At 45.4% G+C, this 18,247-nt stretch overlaps 1 protein-coding gene and 1 non-coding gene across 2 annotated transcripts in view; one reads left to right on the forward strand and one right to left on the reverse strand.

Moving 5' to 3' along the window:
- LOC126474050 (netrin-3-like) overlaps positions 1–18,247 on the reverse strand; it is a 442,560-nt gene that overhangs the window by 215,706 nt on the left and 208,607 nt on the right. The gene's annotated exons all lie outside the window — the stretch shown is intronic.
- On the forward strand, positions 2,550–2,624 carry Trnat-ugu (transfer RNA threonine (anticodon UGU)). The gene has a single exon. It is a non-coding gene; the product is annotated as a tRNA-Thr (tRNA).

An 18,247-nucleotide genomic window follows, 5' to 3' on the forward strand; every position in this document is an offset into this window, starting at 1 on the left:
CAGCATACCTTGGAGCAACGTGCAGAGTTTTTTCCATCAAAATCTGATCATGGAGAAAAAAGATATGGTAACTGAAATTTTTATCCTCATTAACACTAAAAACACGAAAGCAACTCTGTCTGTTACGTTATCACCACTAACCTTTCTGAACCGATTACCATGAAATCTGGTGCGGAGATAGTTTGAACCCTCAGGAAAAACATAGGCTGCTTTAGAAATTGTATAGTCCAAATACGAACTGATATGAAGAATATTACACGAATTACGGAAAATATATGATTTTTGGAAAACTAATTTATTCTTTGACTTTCGATTTATATCATATTTGTAAAAATGCTTTTATTGTCTCATAGGTGCTATATGGTACGATTAAAAGTAATGAATACAGTGCTTATACAATCGTCGGTATGTTTAATCTGCACTTCCACACTATTGGTTGTGCAATGTACACATTGTATAATGTATAGCTATTCCAATAGCACTTCGTACAGATTGACACTCCTGCCTTTGTCCCTCTGTTCGCATTGCTCTGCAACGAAACTGAGCATGCCGACACGACGTATCGTGCGTTAGGAAGAGTTGGGTGGGGGAGGATGGGACGTACATCACGAGCTGTGCTTACCTTAACAGGCAGACAAGTGAGGGCAGCTGACAATATTATGCTCACAAATGGTTTTTTGAACCATTTTGATGTGAACACAAGCTTTTTTTTCTACTTCAACCTGCGCTAACAACGAAGACGAAGGCAGTAGTTTGCAGAGTATGTAAACAATAGGGAAATTTATAAGGAAACACTGTTTTTGCTCTAGACAGACCAAAATATACAAACGTATTATGTGTATATAGTTCCAGAATCACCATAGAAGATGTTTTCTAAATAAAGTCACAACGCATGTGGTGTAAACATACTCTTTAACTGCAGTAGTCTCAAGACGGAAAATCTAATAACTGAGAGTTCTATTTATTTGAAAATGAGACTGGCATAAAATCGAGCTCCATTTCATTAGTCTGTCAAATCCACAACACCCACGTTGACAAGCCTTATATCAGAATTACAAGGTGACTTTTGAATCAAATTGAATTTGTACAGTTTCAAATGACTCTAAAGACGTCCATTTTCACTACCGTTCTCTGGATCAATACAGAATTTCGTGACCCATGGAGATTTCCTGTTTTGTTCTCATGGAAATGTCTGTTTTGTTGCATCAGAACCAATGCGAAAATTTAGACTATAATGAACGAAGAGCTTACCATGTGATGCAATAGATAAGATATAAAACTAGTGCGTGCAACTGATCTTGATTCACAAAAAGTGCGGAAAGCTCAATAGAATTATATGACAACTGTATAGAGTGATGCAATTGCGCTGTGGAGACGAAGTGGTAGCGTCAACATGAAAAGATCATGCAACACGGAGAAACTTCTTTCTTCAGTTTAATCATAAATGAGCTGGTACCTAGCGTCCAATGACCTGCATATCGACAGGGCAATAACTTAAAAAAGAGTTGGGAGGGGGGGGGGGGGGGGGAGCAAGCCTATTATCAGCATGATGTTGGTGCTAACAAGCAACGTCCTAACTTTTCGTCAGTTACCGTGATTGATAGCGCATTAAAACACCTCAGGTACATTAAAGAAAAAATTTTGTTTTAGTGCCTGCAGTATTTTCAACGACTCAGATACACGGCCCAGTCGACTTAATGTGATTTGATGTGTTCGACATCAACGTGCAATGACGACACACAGACGGCAGGTGGCAGCACTAGCAGGGTATATATAGTGTGTCACAGGGGAGGGGGATTCGGGAAAAAACGGTGACGTTGTCGTGATGCGGAAACGGAGCGATTTACCTGATGTCCAAGAGGGCATGATCATTGACTTTCGAGCCAAGGGGACATTCATTTCCGAAACGAATAAGTTTGTAAACTGTTCAGGAGCTGCCGTGGTTAGAGTATATCAAGCGTGGCAAAATGGATATGAAGATGGTATCTGTTTTCGAAAGAACAGATACCATTGAGGACCGTGCACTTTCTCTAGAATGAAATGATAATTAAATCGAAACCCTTAGCTGCCGACAGGTGTTGTTAACATATATCAATGGGGACAGGCGAAAATGTGTGCCCCGACCGGGACTCGAATCCGGGATCTCCTGCTCAGAAGGCAAACGCTCTATCCATCTTTTTTTTAATCTCATTTTGTTCTATACTGTTGGTTGAATTTGTTCGTGGCGGACGTCCGATGACACCAGTTCAGGTTGTTCGTTGATACGTAAACTCAGTTTTTTTTTACTGCACAGGGTAGCTAAACATCCATCTGAGCCACCGAGGGCACAGAGGATAGTGCGACTACCCGGGCATTGACCTCCTCCTGTGCGAATGCGCACGCTTTGCCCGAACTCTTACGGGACTCGTCAGTTTCGTCTGGCACGAGTAGTGAATGAATGGGCAAATATATATTAGGAACACTACGAATTTAGGTTGTGGACAGTTGGGAATGTGGGTCTCACGGGAAGCGTGCAAGGGATAAGTCCCTGCAGTCGCACTATCCTCTGTGCCCTCGGTGGCTCAGATGGATAGAGCGTCTGCCATGTAAGCAGGAGACCTCGGGTTCGAGTCCCGGTCGGGGCACGCATTTTCACCTGTCCCCATTGATGTATATCAACGACACCTGTCGGCAGCTAAGGGTTTCGATTTAATCATCAAAATGGATATGGAGGCAAAACCGGGCCCGAGGCAATTGTTGTTCTCCAGGGGCCATGGATGAGAGGTGTGTACGACGACTGCGGCGATGTGTACGGTCGAGTACAAGCACAACTGTTGAGCAACAGACTGCCCAGATGAACGGCCGTCCAGCTAACGCTGCTACGTATGGGCCTCCACAGCAGGTGCTTGGTTCATGTAGCCATGTTCACAGTTGTTCATCGGCGACGGAGGCCGGAATTTGCACGCCCTACCGCAAGTGGAAGTCCACCGAGTGGCGACAGGTAGCCATTTCAGAGGAATCACGTTTTATGCTCCAACGGACAGAAGGTCGTTGGCATGTACCGCTTGAAACGTCTGAAAGCAAACAAGGAGGGAGCGTTACGGTCTAGGGAATGTTCTTGTGGCATTCCCTTGGTGACCTCCCTACGCTGGAAGCACAATGGATCAACATAAGAACATACTACCCTTGTGGAGCGGGTCCAACACCCACACGCAGTTTGATTTTCCTCGCTACAATGGCACCTACCAGCAGGACAATGGAACATGTCACACAACTCGCAGTGTACGTGTGTGGTTGGAAGAGCACCATGTTGAGTTTGCAGTACTGCCCTGGCCACCAAACACCCCGGATTTAAATCCAATCGAGAATTTGTGGGACCACATCTATCAGGCTGTTCGCGCCATGCATCGTCAACCGAGAAACCTAGCGCATCTTCAGGACATCACTGACGCTCTTCCTGCATGTCTCGCAGCGGTCCGCATTCCGAAAGGTGATTATTCAGGCTTTTGACAGGTGGTAGCATTAATGGGACTGGATAGTGTGTTATATTATTCAAGTTAAATGAAAAATTTCCAGAAACAGAAGTAATTCTTGAGTCAATGGACGGGTATCTGCCTATTTTGGACCAAACGAGGAATAGATAGGTTGTAAGCATGTTGTCATATCGCTGGCTTAGTTGTGGAGTATCTTTGCGGGCAGTCGCGTCTGTCGAGTCGAGCATGGGACGCGGAACTTTTTTTTAAAATGGTTCAAATGGCTCTGAGCACTATGAGACTTAACATCTGTGGTCATCAGTCCCCTAGAACTTAGAACTACTTACACCTAATTAACCTAAAGACATCACACACATCCATGCCCGAGACAGGATTCGAACCTGCGGCCTTAGCGGTCGCGCGGTTCCAGGCTGTAGCGCCTAGCACCGCTCGGCCACAAAGTCCGGCGACACGGAACTGTTAGGTTGTGTAGTGTGTAGCTCTGCCTGTGAGAGGAATTGTTAGTATGGACGTTGAAGTGTTGCTCCAAGTGATATTATAGTAAAGTGATGGAATATGGAAGTGATTCAGAGGAAAGTGCGTAATGATATAATTAAAAGTGAGCAGTGCTGCCGATGACGTATTTGTGTATCCTCTCGTTGCGCGTCACACCGTTCATCAATCATCCGCGCCGTGTTCAGTCTCCAAGAATGAACTAATGTGAATCGGTTACACTATTCACCACGAAAGAGAGCATTTAAGTGCCAGTGTCTTGTAGCGAGCGTGAGAACGTGCGTTCGATCATTGCGTTCCGCATCATCAACAATCTACCACGTCGCGACGGTTATGCGCACGCTCGTACAACTGAGAACTGCGAACTGTAACTTTAACTTTGTGAACAGTGTTAAAATTTATTGCTAGTGTCAAGGAGGACTGGTACCAGATATCTGTGTATGCGTGACGAGCGTAAGGACTTTCATACGATCATTCGGCTTTCGCATCATCAACGATCACCCGCGTCGTGTCCGTTACGCGTACGCTCGTCTGAGTCATATTGTGGACTGGTAATCATACATTAATTGGTATAAACACTTATGAATTAGAATGTAAACAGTGCAACCTGCGATTTTCTTTAATCGTCTCAGAATATAGTTGTTCATACCAGACGTCGAACAGTGTTGTTTTTTAACGTTGAGTGGCTCCCCTAAACCAGCTTGCATATTTCGATAGATAATTTCAGGCAAGCCAACAGCAGTGCGAAGCAGGACAATACTAACGCCGCGGGATTATCAGGTACGTGGTGTGGACTGTTAAAGAAATGCAGAAGCGACAAAAGTTACAGTTTAAAGTACCCCCACCCAATTGTACTCCCGGGCGTGTTACAAGGTGATGGTTCAAAAGGCTCCAAGAACTATGGGACTTAACATCTGAGGTCATGGGTTCTGTAGACTTAGAACTACTTAAACCTAACTGACCTGAGGACATCACACACATCCATGCCCGAGGCAGGATTCGAACCTGCGACCGTAGCAGCAGCGCGGTTCCAGACTGAAGCGCCTAGAACCGCTCGGACACAGTGGCAGGATAGGTGATCTTGTCCGTTTCACGGAAAGCAAAAATCTATAATACTGCAATCTTAGAGCACCGGTACAACGTAAATCGCTTTTCAGTGTTAACACATCACGGCAACTCTGCTACGCAAATTAGCGGTATAAGTGCATGGTGGAAGAGTTTTGTACTTAGGCCTCTTCTAAAGCTCCAAGCTATGCAACTCGGCCTTTCGTAATGCAAAAGTTCCCGCCGTTACTCCCAAACTTTTGCACGCCCCTGAGGCTTGTCCGTGGGACATTTACAGCTGGCAGCAAACGGACGATTTGCTAAAACGACGCTCAGGGGAAGTGTGTTGCGGTGTCTTCCGAGAGAAGCACTATTACTTACCGTGTGTCCCACCTCCTAAAGCAGAATTTTGTGCAATGGTTACATTAAGCTCTATTGTCATGATGGCAGAGAGTGTGTAATGTCTCTTGCAGCGGTCTCTCCGCGATACTTTCAGAAATTTTATAAATTATATAACTCAGTACATATCTCGAAATATCTCTCCTTATCTTACCGATTCCTAAACTTTAATATACGATGATTATCAATGCAAAGTAGTTTCAAGCCCTATTATTTCTTGGAGCGTCCATTTACTCCATGGAATAGCTTCTCTGCTATCTGTTTTCTCTTCTGAAAAGAATGAGGCAATGCTTGCCGATTAGCCGTGAAAGAAGGAGGATGTATGTATATGTATGTATTGTTGAGCTAGTCGCCATCTTGATGAGATTCTGAATGAGAAGGAATTTAATACATGAACTAAACTAAAGTGTGTTCGCGTATTATTTAACTGATTATTATTGACAGTGTCTGCTTACTACGCTGTGTTGCACGGGATCAGTGGGGAACGTCTGATTTACACTGGACGAACCTGCCTTTTTGTGTGCTCAAGATATCCAGTTACTTCAAATAAATAGGCTAACACGGTCTTACCAGCAGATCTCCGGTCTTCCCCATGTGATCACCGAAAGTTAATAATTGTTAGAAATGTTTTCAGGAGATCGACTGACAATTTTCGTCGCACCGACACTTCGAAATTGCTTCACTGCCTTATGGAATTTAAGTTAAGCTCAATTTAATCAGGATAGAACAGTATTGAACTGTTTGAATGTGATAAGCCTGCTTTGTGAATGAAAATTCCCTTAACATACGCATGTTTTTACTAGCCTGATCAGTGAAGCTAAATCAGGCCGGTGTGAGAGAGGTTTTTAAATTTTTTGATTACCACAAAAAAAAATATTAAAAGTGCAAACATACATAGCGTCTATTTGCTCGTTTGAAGAACTTTCCAAATCTAAGCACATAGACAGAATTACTGCCTCAAATATTCAGTGTTTTTGGAAGACTGTCAAAGTGTTTTCAGTCAGGTACTGTTTCCAAATTTCCATGTACTCACTTCCCGTGTTTGCTGTTGCTTTCACTTGATCGAATGGTTTTATGACTAGCTAGAACAGGCAGCGTCAAGATCCAGAAGCTTCTGAGATAACTGGTAAACAAAGTCCAGGTTCTGGATGAATAGCAAATGCTATGACGATATGTGTGACATAACGAATCTACATTCAGTACAATCGAAACATGTTTCGCAACCGTTGGATATGTACAAAGTTGGAGCAGACTCAGCTTCACCTGTCTGCTTAAGATTTTGCTTAAGTCACCTAAAGTGTATTACGGGACGTCGCCGTCATGAAGATCACGACCAAATTTCTCTTCCATTTGCTCAATGAGCGAGAGTTTCGCCCTAATCACGTCCCTAATCACCGATCTTGTATTTACCTACTCTGAGACTAAAGGAAGCTGTTTGGAGAGCCAACGGTTTTCCTATGCCGTGTTAGGCTCGTGAGGTGTTACGTTTTTCGTTTTTCCATGTTTTTGTCGACTCCTGTAAGATATTTGCAAAACTTGTTTTCGTTATTATCAAATGCAGCATCTACTAAAATTCTAGAAAGACAGTTCCCCATTGTATCTTTGTTTTTCACGTAAAATTCTTTACTCAAGCCAAAATAATTATATTAAAGGGCAAGTATTCCGAGTCTTACCATTGCTCCATTTTTAATTAGGTTTACTTTAATATTCTTTACCGTCTCATGCTTTGATCTCTCTGTAGAACAGTTGGAAAAAGACAGTTGGAATGAGGTAATTGATACCAATATCTTGGTGTAATGCAATCAGTCTGCAACGCACATTACTACACTAGTGTGACAAGCAGCACGCATATATATATATATATATATATATATATATATATGGGCGCAATATTAAGTAGGGAATACTGAAGGTACAGAAAGAAGAGTAGCACGAATGTTCACGGGTTTGTTTGTTTCACAAAGAGCGTCACGATGATTCTAAGAAGCCGGCCGAAGTGGCCGTGCGGTTAAAGGCGCTGCAGTCTGGAACCGCAAGACCGCTACGGTCGCAGGTTCGAATCCTGCCTCGGGCATGGATGTTTGTGATGTCCTTAGGTTAGTTAGGTTTAACTAGTTCTAAGTTCTAGGGGACTAATGACCTCAGCAGTTGAGTCCCATAGTGCTCAGAGCCATTTGAACCATTTTTGATTCTAAGAAACCACAGTTGGTGGACTCTTGAAGACGTCAACTATGACGCGAATGGCTACTAAAAAAATTAAAGACCCATTATAACGTACGAAATTCCACAAGCCCTCTATGTGTCATTGCCGTAAGAATTGTTAAGATAATACACTGTGTGGTCACAAGTATCCGGACACCTGGCTGAAAATGACTTACAAGTTCGTTGGCGCCCTCCATCGATAATGCTGCAATTCAATATGGTGTTGGCCCACCCTTAGCCTTGATGACAGCTTCCACTCTCGCAGGCATACATTCAATCCGGTGCTGGGAGGTTTCTTGGGGAATGGCAGCCCATTCATCACGGAGTGCTGCACTGAGGAGAGGTATCGACGTCGGTCGGTGAGGCCTGGCACGAAGTCGGCGTTCCAAAACATCCCAGATGTGTTCTTTAGGATTCAGGTCAGGACTCTGTGCGGGCCAGTTCATTAAAGGGATGTTATTGTCGTGTAAAGTCTGCGCCACAGGCCGTGCATTACGAATACGCGCTCGATCGTGCTGAAAGATACAGTCGCCATCCCCGCATTGCTCTTCAACAGTGGGAAGCAAGAAGGTGGTCAAAACATCAATGTAGGCCTTTGCTGTGATAGTGCCACACAAAACAACAAGTGGTGCAAGCCCCCTCCGTGGAAAACACGATCACAACATAACACCACCACCTCCGAATTTTACTGTTGGCACTACACACACTGGCATATGACGTTCACCGGGCATTTGCCGTATCCACACCATGCCATCGGATCCCCACTTTGTGTACCGTGATTTTTCACTCCAAATTGTCCAATGTTTACGCTCCTTACACCAAGCGAGGCGTCGTTTAGTATTTACCGGCGTGATGAGTGGCTCATGAGCAGCCGCTCAACCATAAAATCCAACATTTCTCAGTTCCCGCCTAACTGTCATACTACTTTCAGTGGATCCTGATGCAGTTTGGAATTCCTGTGTGATGGGCTGGATACATGTCTGCCTATTACACATGACTGCCCTCTTCTACTGTCGGCAGTCTCTGTCAGTCAACAGTCGAGGTCGGCCGTGCTGTACGTGCCCCTTCACGTTTCCACTTCACTATCACATCGGAAACAGTGGACCTAGGGATGTTTAGGAGTGTGGAAATCTCGTGTACAGGCGTATGACAAAAGTGATACCCAATCACTTGACCACGTTCGAAGCCCGTGAGTTCCGCGGAGCGCCCCATTCTGCTCTCTCGTGCTGTCCAATGACTACTGACGTCGCAGACGAGGAGTACCTGGGAGTAGGTGGCAGCACAATGCACCTAATATGAAAAACGTATGTTTTTGGAGGTGCCCGGATACTTCTGATCACATAGTGTATTAGACCAATTATGTCACGCACAGAGGTATTTCAGCATTTATTCTTTGTGCTATCCACACGCAAATGCAACGGGAAGAAATCGTAATTTGTGGCACAGTGGCAAGTACCCTCTGCTATGCGCTGCACAGTAGTTTGTGGAGTATGTACAAACATACATACATTAATCCTTGTTCCATAGATCATGAATACGACATTTCGTAATGCTGTGGAACGTGTCACTTTATCATAAGTGTTCTTTCAACAAAATAATTAATTATTATTTTTTTACAAGTACTACTTCATATCTAAGAATTCATCTATTGAGTAGGAGGAGTTGTCATTCAGAAATTCTTTTAACATGGATGTTGCTTTGCGACTGGCTGTGATGTTTCTCTGCCAATTAGAAATTAGCATACTTGCGAGTGCTTTTTGGGGACTAGAAACTTCTTTTGTGTAGGAGGAGGAGTAGAGTCGGGCTTGGATCTCGTAGTGATCAGACGTATTGATACGTGCTCCTCTGAAAATTGTTACTATTGTGATCTTACGGTACTAAAATGTTTGAGAAGTGCCGTTAAGTGTAGAAGAAAATTCGAGTCAACACACGCTGGGTGTGAAATTGGGAACATTTGGTGACATCTGAATCATTAATTATCGCGTGGCGTGTTGCTTACTCACGAACTTGAAAATTTTGCCCCGTGAGACTAATACTAGCAACGTTTGAGCGAGCAATTCTGTGGGAAACACTCCGTTCGTAAACTTTCGGTGAAGAATTACCATAAACTGGCTACGGTCATGAATGGCGTGTCCTTGTGAACTTTTCAGAGTATGTGCAGTTTAGAGTAAGGCTTGGTAGTGACTGGTGTATGCAGGCTTATGGTAATAGAGTGAAATATTACGCACACAAATCCTTTCACTTAACGGTTTCCTTCCACTGCCAAAGTAACTTTAGAACGACTTGAGAATATGGCATGTACAGCTGTCCTTTCTGTAGTTTTTTTCCGTTAAGAAATGCTTGCCAGTATCTATATCGAGGCGTGGGTGTGTAAGAAGAAATCCACCGCCAGGTGAGTGGAACTTAGCAAACACGCTGCGCCGCCGCAAGTCCTCATGGACCGGTTAAGAACAGTCTTTTCTTAGAAATTTATTTGCAGACGCAAATTTTCCTTCGCCTTTCCATTTTTTGTCTTTTTTGAAAATATTAATAAATAGAATATATTGAGCTTCATTTCGGTTATTTACAGTGGAAGCGAGGTAAAAACGGAAAAAAAGTTTCCGCACAAGGAGTCGACACGACGAACCTCGGATTACCATTCTGTGCTGTTTTCGCTGCGCCAACCGCTGCCTCGAAACTACGTTAACATAAATGGCTCATGTCTCTCCAGATTCGCTCCATAATTTTTCTAAATGCTTGGCCATCTTGAGCTCCCATTTCCGCCACTTTCCTGCATACACCACACACTTGGACGAAGTCAGTAATGGCGAGCAGGTGCGGTCCTCTTCTTAGGCAGAGCCTTGCTGTTTGTTCCCAGAATGAACCTTGGCGGTGTTTTCTCGGGTTACCAGCAGAATTATGGCTTCCTGTTGTTGCAACGTTTCGACGAGTTTTCGACACGCCATCTCCAGGCGATAACCCGAGAAGATTTCATCGATGAAATTCACCGAGAAAGCCTGCATTCTCATATAGAATGAAACTTGCACATTGTAATGGAGTGGGTGCTGTTTTGAAACTTCCTGACTCAGTAAAACTGTGTGCTGGACTGGCAATCGAATGCGAAAAAAGCCAAATTCAACGACCGAGCTCAAAATGGTTCAAATGGCTCTAAGCGCTATTGGACTTAACATCTGAGGTCATCAGTCCCCTAGACTTAGAACTACTTAAACCTAACTAACCTAAGGACATCACACATATCCATGCCCGAGGCAGGATTCGAACCTGCGACCGTAGCAGCCGCGTGGTTTCAGGCTGAAGCGCCTAGAACCACTCGGCCACAGCGGCCGGCTGAGCCTTAGGCCGCAAGGAGTTTTCATCGATCAGGAAGTTTCAAAATGCGCACGTTCCGTTGCTGTGTGAAATATGATTTATATAGCCGAAGCGTATTTAACAGCTTATTTACGCTTTGAACAACAGTCTGATGAAGTGAGTGGCCGAAGACCGCCAGCCAGGAGCTGAACGCCTTTGACGGTTAATACTCGTATTAACCACGCCGCTTGCACTGTACGAGGCGGCACTCTACTGGGCTTTGCCGTTGTGTGGCGTGGTGTGGTGCAGTCCGGGACGCGTCCGCCGGCGTATATCGCTCGTCGCGGCGCGGAAGCACGCCCCCCACTGTTTACTGTAGCGGCCGCCGGGATGGAACTGCGCCGATGACAGACGCCCGCGCAACCCACAGGGCTGGCCGCCTCAGTATCTGTCCGGTCTAGACCGCAGCGCGCACCCTTCTGCCTCTGTGGTCACGTCCCATCCAGTTTCGTCCTTGGGCGACCTACACTGTCCTCCTTTCTTTCTTTCTTTCTTTCTTTCGCTTGTGCCTTTTTCCCGCAGGTACGCAGGGTCGGCATAGTTAATCGGATTTGGCAATGTTAGATTCAGGGGTGGCAGGATGCCCTTCCTGCCGCCACCCCGTACCCGCCGGGACAGAATTAGTGTACCCCAACTGTCTGCGACTAGTGCAATCCATGGAATAATGCGAAAGTGTTCAGATGTCTGCGACCCCTGTAACTGAGGCGGGGCGTGGGGACCAGCCCGGTATTCACCTAGGGGGATGTGGAAAACCGCCTAAAAACCGCATCCAGGCTGGCCGGCACACCGACCGTCATCGTTAATTCGCCGGGCGGATTCGATCCGGGGCCGGTGCGCCTACTCGAGTCCACGAAGCAGCGCATTAGCGCTTTCGGCTAACGTGGCGGGTTTTGGGCGACCTACACTGACGAGCCAAAACATTACTACCACCTGCTCAGTAACCCAGCTTCGTTCTTGAGCGACCTACACTGATGAGCTGAAACGTTACGATTCTGCTTAGTAGTGTGTTGGTCCACCTTTGGGACGCAGAGAACCAATGATACTCCGTAGCATGGGTTCGACAAACCCTTAGTAGGTTTTCTGAGGCTGTGGTACCAAAAGCCGTCGCACAGGCCACGCAATTCCTGTAAATTACTGCCCGGTGGTTAGTGGGAGCGGAGTGTTCCAGTTGTGTTCCATCGGGATCAAATCAGGCGTATTTGGTGGCCAAGACGTCAACGTGAATTCGCTGTAATGCTCCTCAGAACCATTTTAGCAAAATTCTGGCCGTGTGGCACGGACAATTATCCTGGTCCATCGCCGTTGGTGGGAGGCAATAAGTATGAAGGGACGTTGATGGCCTTCGCGTGGTCCTCAGCTATCATAGTGCCTTCAGCTACTACCACAGGCCTCTTGGAATCGCAGATGAATGTCCCCCTTAGCGTAATACTGTCACCACCGGTCAACGTCCGTAGCCGTGTGCATCACGTGTTCCCACTTTTCTCCATATGAAATTAAGTCCAGCGTTGTCGAACAGGATCGTTTTGTTGGTCCACTGTTGTGGCATGGGGAGAGGTAATACTGTGTGGCCATACTAATCTCCACATCTTTGAATATGGAACACTTACTGGTCAACGTTATTGTAGCTCTTTTCTCCTTCCCCAATTGGTCTTTCCAGCGCAGCATTTGTCCCTCGCCTAATTTTTATGGATATTGCACAACTTCACAGACAGCGCAGAATGGAGCAGCTCTTGGAACGAGAGGATATTCGGCGAATGGATTGGCCTGCCCATTCCCCTACCTTACATCCCATCAAGCACGTGTGGGATGCGTTGTGAAGAGACTAACACATGCACCAACGACCATCCGGCATCTGCGAGCCGCGCTGGTGGAAGAATGGAACATCCTACATAAGAACTCCTTGCTAACCTTGTGGCCAGAATGGAATCACATTGCAGGGCATGCAGTGCCGTCCATAGTGGTCACACACCCTATTAAGAACCATGTCCCGCCTTTTTTAATGTCCAGTGGATCATCATAAATCGCAGTGACTTCAATGTAATTATTGTCTTTGAATGAAAGTGTCATTGCCCTTCGGAGTGGCAGCGCGGTTTGAGGCGCCATGTCACGGATTGTGCTGCCACTCCCGCCGGAGGTTCGAGTCCTCCCTCGGGCATCAGTGTGTGTGTTGTTCTTAGCGTAAGTTAGTTTAAGTAGTGTGTAAGTCTGAGGACCCATGATCTCAGCAGTTTGGTTCCTTAGGAATTCAAACAAATCTGAACATTTTTTGAAAGTGTCATTTCTGTTCGTCTAATTGCGGAAGCCTTTCAGGTACCTTCTGTACCATACTGTACCACTTCTTTCTATGTACATCATGTGAAAGTTACTTTCATCCTTAACTTTTGCGCACTGGTGTATAAAGTCAATTGTTACAATGAAGCCTGTTATCAGCTGCCATCAAAAGTTAAACTCGAGAACGAGAAAAAAAATAATATTATAGTAGCATTGAACTCACGAACTTCAGTGTATTATCCTCCGACCTTACACGCTACACCCTCGCGGTATTTGGCAGACTACTATCACTTAAATGAATCATAAATAAATTTATTTCTTCCGTCACATTTCACTGAAAGACCACTGGGATGAACGTTTTTACTGTAAAATGTCGGGCACCTTAAAGGACATCACCGTTCAGTCCGTTATCTGATCCCCATTCTCCAGTTCACGCCTTCAACCTTGTTCCACTTCCGTACGACATAGGGGAGAGATGCCTAAATTTTACTTCGTTGAAGATTTTACTTCTTATAGCGTAAATAGTAAGCTACAAATTTATTTAAACTATACTACCCTCCACTTCAGGACGCTGTTCTTGGAATCCGATTTAAAGGATGGAAATACTTCAAAAAATACTCTACTTGATTTACTAAAAAACTGAAATGGTACAAATTAGGAACCTGGTTTCGTAATTTGGCCCAGTGAGTGCTTAAAGTGTACCACTTTTACAAACTACATCCGCGACCTTAAAAATGTGTACTAGTTTAAGACTAAGGAAATTTTCCGTATTTTAGTTCTTACATCACTATCTGCAGGGCTAACCACTGCACCTTTGTATAGATTCACATTTTGCAATTAATGCATCTAATCATTTCTTCCATTCAATCTTTCTCGCACACCTCGGAGTGACATTCCTCTCTTTTACGAATGAGTCCCTGGAGAGACCCCCAAGGAGCGACTCTATAGCCTCCCTTGTCACAGACAGACTCCAGTCCTAGATTTCTTCTCCTTTGCTTATTCAGGTCTTTTTGTGTGGATTGCCCGTCTCGGAAATTTTATACGAAGCTTTCATAACCGCGCTACTTCTACGGTCGCAAGTTCGAATCCTGCCTCGGGCATGGCTGTGTGTGGTGTCCTTGGGTTAATTAGGTTTAAGTAGTTCTAAGTCCAGGAGACTGATGACCTCAGATGTTAAGTCCCACAGTGCTTAGAGTCATACGAACCATTTGAAGCTTTCATAATTTCCCTAGATTTCGGCGATATTTCTTGTATGGGCACCTTAAGCCCAATTTTTGCTTGTCATGGCTTCCACTACATTCAAATCACGGACCAATCCGTTTCGTTTTCTTACGTCCGACATGAGTGAACCGTACATCTTATATTCAAATGTAATAATATGCTCTTAAATTTGTTTTCGAGACATTGCAAAACACTTTACTGCGGCCAAATGATTTTATACCCCGTTTGCATTTTCATTTTTATTTTCAGCATGCCTCTTAAATGTTAGGTTAGGCACACTGTATATCCATCCACAATCGCTTAATCCATGATCCTCATTAAGATACACTATTACAGCTAAATGCAATTCATCTGAGCTCCACTTTCAATGACGCCCTTCTGTTGCCGTACTGTACACAAAATAATTATTTAATTAATAAATTACGATAAAGAAGTGATTCAAAAGTCACCACATCATTTCTAACCATTATGTTGCACTAATAATGATAAACACATCTTTTAAAGCTCAGTACAGGAGCAAGTTTCTCAAATTGCACCGAAGCAACAGCGGGAACGCACAGGAACTTGTGTGATATGTTACAGACAACGTCGCTATTTTCTCGTTGTCAATTTCCTCCAGACGAACCACGAGTACAAAATTCTGCACTGTCACCCGTAATAAGACGTTATGTTGCCACTTACATTATAACAGCAGTTATCCATATACGCAAAAAGTTAGACGACAATTGCAACAAAATCCACCGGTGTCTGCAGACGACCGGTTCCTCGACACACACAGCTCATAGCTGGCAATATGGTTCGAACAAGCACTTAGATTACTCTGATCACTGTAAATGTCGGGTAGTACAAGAGGTACGAATTTGATATTAATGGTACAGATTAGTAACTGGTACAATAAAGGCAACTCTCCCAAATTTCCTTGTACTGTTTACAATATTGCGGAAATTATTGCCGTATAACATAATTATCCACGTCGTCGAGTCTTTGCTGTTTTATCTTTTCGGTAAATGTTTCAATTTCACCCAGTTCAGCATCGTCTGTCACATGACATAACTTTCTCACCATCGACTCACTCTGCTTTAGCATCTTGTTCATATGCTCCGTCACTTTTTCCATGCGCGGTGTCACTGCTTTCTTCTTCTCATCGCCAAAAAACTTTAATAATGTTAAGAGCAAGCTTCCACTGGCAGGTAAGAACGCGCACTAGTTTAGTTGGAGCGTAGCTGTGTAGCTTGTCCGTGAACTGTTGGACGAGGGAGCGGGGCCCCACTTTGCGCACTGGGCTACCAGGTGCTTCTGCAAACTGTTTCACAAAGCTACACCGGCCCCGCCGCGGCGCGCTCTTTAAATCTCTGGCGATGCAGTGTGCAGATACATTCGGGCAGCGTTCATTTTCAGACAAATGCGTTACAATCATACGGAATACAAAAGATGGTTACTCGTCCCGAAACGTAACATTACAGAGTAAATTATATTATCGAAGGAACGGAAGTCATGATTCATATATCTACCCCATATTCCTTCCATGGGACTTTTTGTTCCCAAAAATAAAGAAAAACTTTAAAGGGGAAGTCTTTTACAACCATAGACGAGATTAAAAGCTCGTCGGTGGGAGGACTAAAAGCTATCCCGAAGAAAGTGCTCCAGAAGTGTTTAGGGTTTTCGAAAAAGCACTGGGTTAACGGTATTATACACTCCTGGAAATGGAAAAAAGAACACATTGACACCGATGTGTCAGACCCACCATACTTGCTCCGGACACTGCGACAGGGCTGTACAAGCAATGATCACACGCACGGCACAGCGGACACACCAGGAACCGCGGTGTTGGCCGTCGAATGGCGCTAGCTGCGCAGCATTTGTGCACCGCCGCCGTCAGTGTCAGCCAGTTTGCCGTGGCATACGGAGTTCCAGCGCAGTCTTTAACACTGATAGCATGCCGCGACAGCGTGGACGTGAACCGTATGTGCAGTTGACGGACTTTGAGCGAGGGCGTATAGTGGGCATGCGGGAGGCCGGGTGGACGTACCGCCGAATTGCTCAACACGTGGGGCGTGAGGTCTCCACAGTACATCGATGTTGTCGCCAGTGGTCGGCGGAAGGTGCACGTGCCCGTCGACCTGGGACCGGACCGCAGCGACGCACGGATGCACGCCAAGACCGTAGGATCCTACGCAGTGCCGTAGGGGACCGCACCGCCACTTCCCAGCAAATTAGGGACACTGTTGCTCCTGGGGTATCGGCGAGGACCATTCGCAACCGTCTCCATGAAGCTGGGCTACGGTCCCGCACACCGTTAGGCCGTCTTCCGCTCACGCCCCAACATCGTGCAGCCCGCCTCCAGTGGTGTCGCGACAGGCGTGAATAGAGGGACGAATGGAGACGTGTCGTCTTCAGCGATGAGAGTCGCTTCTGCCTTGGTGCCAACGATGGTCGTATGCGTGTTTGGCGCCGTGCAGGTGAGCGCCACAATCAGGACTGCATACGACCGAGGCACACAGGGCCAACACCCGGCATCATGGTGTGGGGAGCGATCTCCTACACTGGCCGTACACCACTGGTGATCGTCGAGGGGACACTGAATAGTGCACGGTACATCCAAACCGTCATCGAACCCATCGTTCTACCATTCCTAGACCGGCAAGGGAACTTGCTGTTCCAACAGGACAATGCACGTCCGCATGTATCCCGTGCCACCCAACGTGCTCTAGAAGGTGTAAGTCAACTACCCTGGCCAGCAAGATCTCCGGATCTGTCCCCCATTGAGCATGTTTGGGACTGGATGAAGCGTCGTCTCACGCGGTCTGCTCGTCCAGCACGAACGCTGGTCCAACTGAGGCGCCAGGTGGAAATGGCATGGCAAGCCGTTCCACAGGACTACATCCAGCATCTCTACGATCGTCTCCATGGGAGAATAGCAGCCTGCATTGCTGCGAAAGATGGATATACACTGTACTAGTGCCGACATTGTGCATGCTCTGTTGCCTGTGTCTATGTGCCTGTGGTTCTGTCAGTGTGATCATGTGATGTATCTGACCCCAGGAATGTGTCAATAAAGTTTCCCCTTCCTGGGACAATCAATTCACGGTGTTCTTATTTCAATTTCCAGGAGTGTATATGAAACGGAGAATATTTTGAGAGTAATGATATTGATGTAGCCCAATAAATAAACGTATCAATAGATACAATATTCACAACAATAATGCTGTTGCCTTCACTAACAACGCCAGGACTCAGATAACATTTTCTGAAAGTAATGTTGTCTACCCAAGTTTTCGTTGATAAAAAACATAACAGTTGGTCACATAAGCTGCAACAAATGAACCCATCAGTTTCACAATCACACAATTTCTCTGTGGCCTGTCAAAATGTTTTTGAAGTTGCGTTCCGTTTTCGAAGTTTTGACTCTTGTAATTCCTTTGTTGTAACACAGTTCACACTCACGTATTTGTTGTTTTCATTTCTGTGAGACGCCTTATGGTATCTGCCCGCACTGACTATTCATTACATTTACTTGCGAAGGTAAGGTATCCTTACCACATGACTCATGTTCTATAGCCGCGTGGGGTAGTCGTGCGGTCTTGGGAGCCTTGCCACGGTTCGTGCGGCTGCCCCCGTCGGAGGTTCGAGTCCTCCTTTGGGCATGAGCGTGTGTGTTCTCCTTAGCGTAAGTCAGTTTAAGTTATATTAAGTAATGTTTAAACCTATGGACCGATGACCTCAGCAGTTTGGTCCCATAGAACTTACCACAAATTTCCAACTTCATGTTCTATAACCAATATATAGTTTGACAATTG

Source organism: Schistocerca serialis, chromosome 4, assembly GCF_023864345.2.
Source record: "Schistocerca serialis cubense isolate TAMUIC-IGC-003099 chromosome 4, iqSchSeri2.2, whole genome shotgun sequence".
Lineage (NCBI taxonomy): Eukaryota > Metazoa > Arthropoda > Insecta > Orthoptera > Acrididae > Schistocerca > Schistocerca serialis.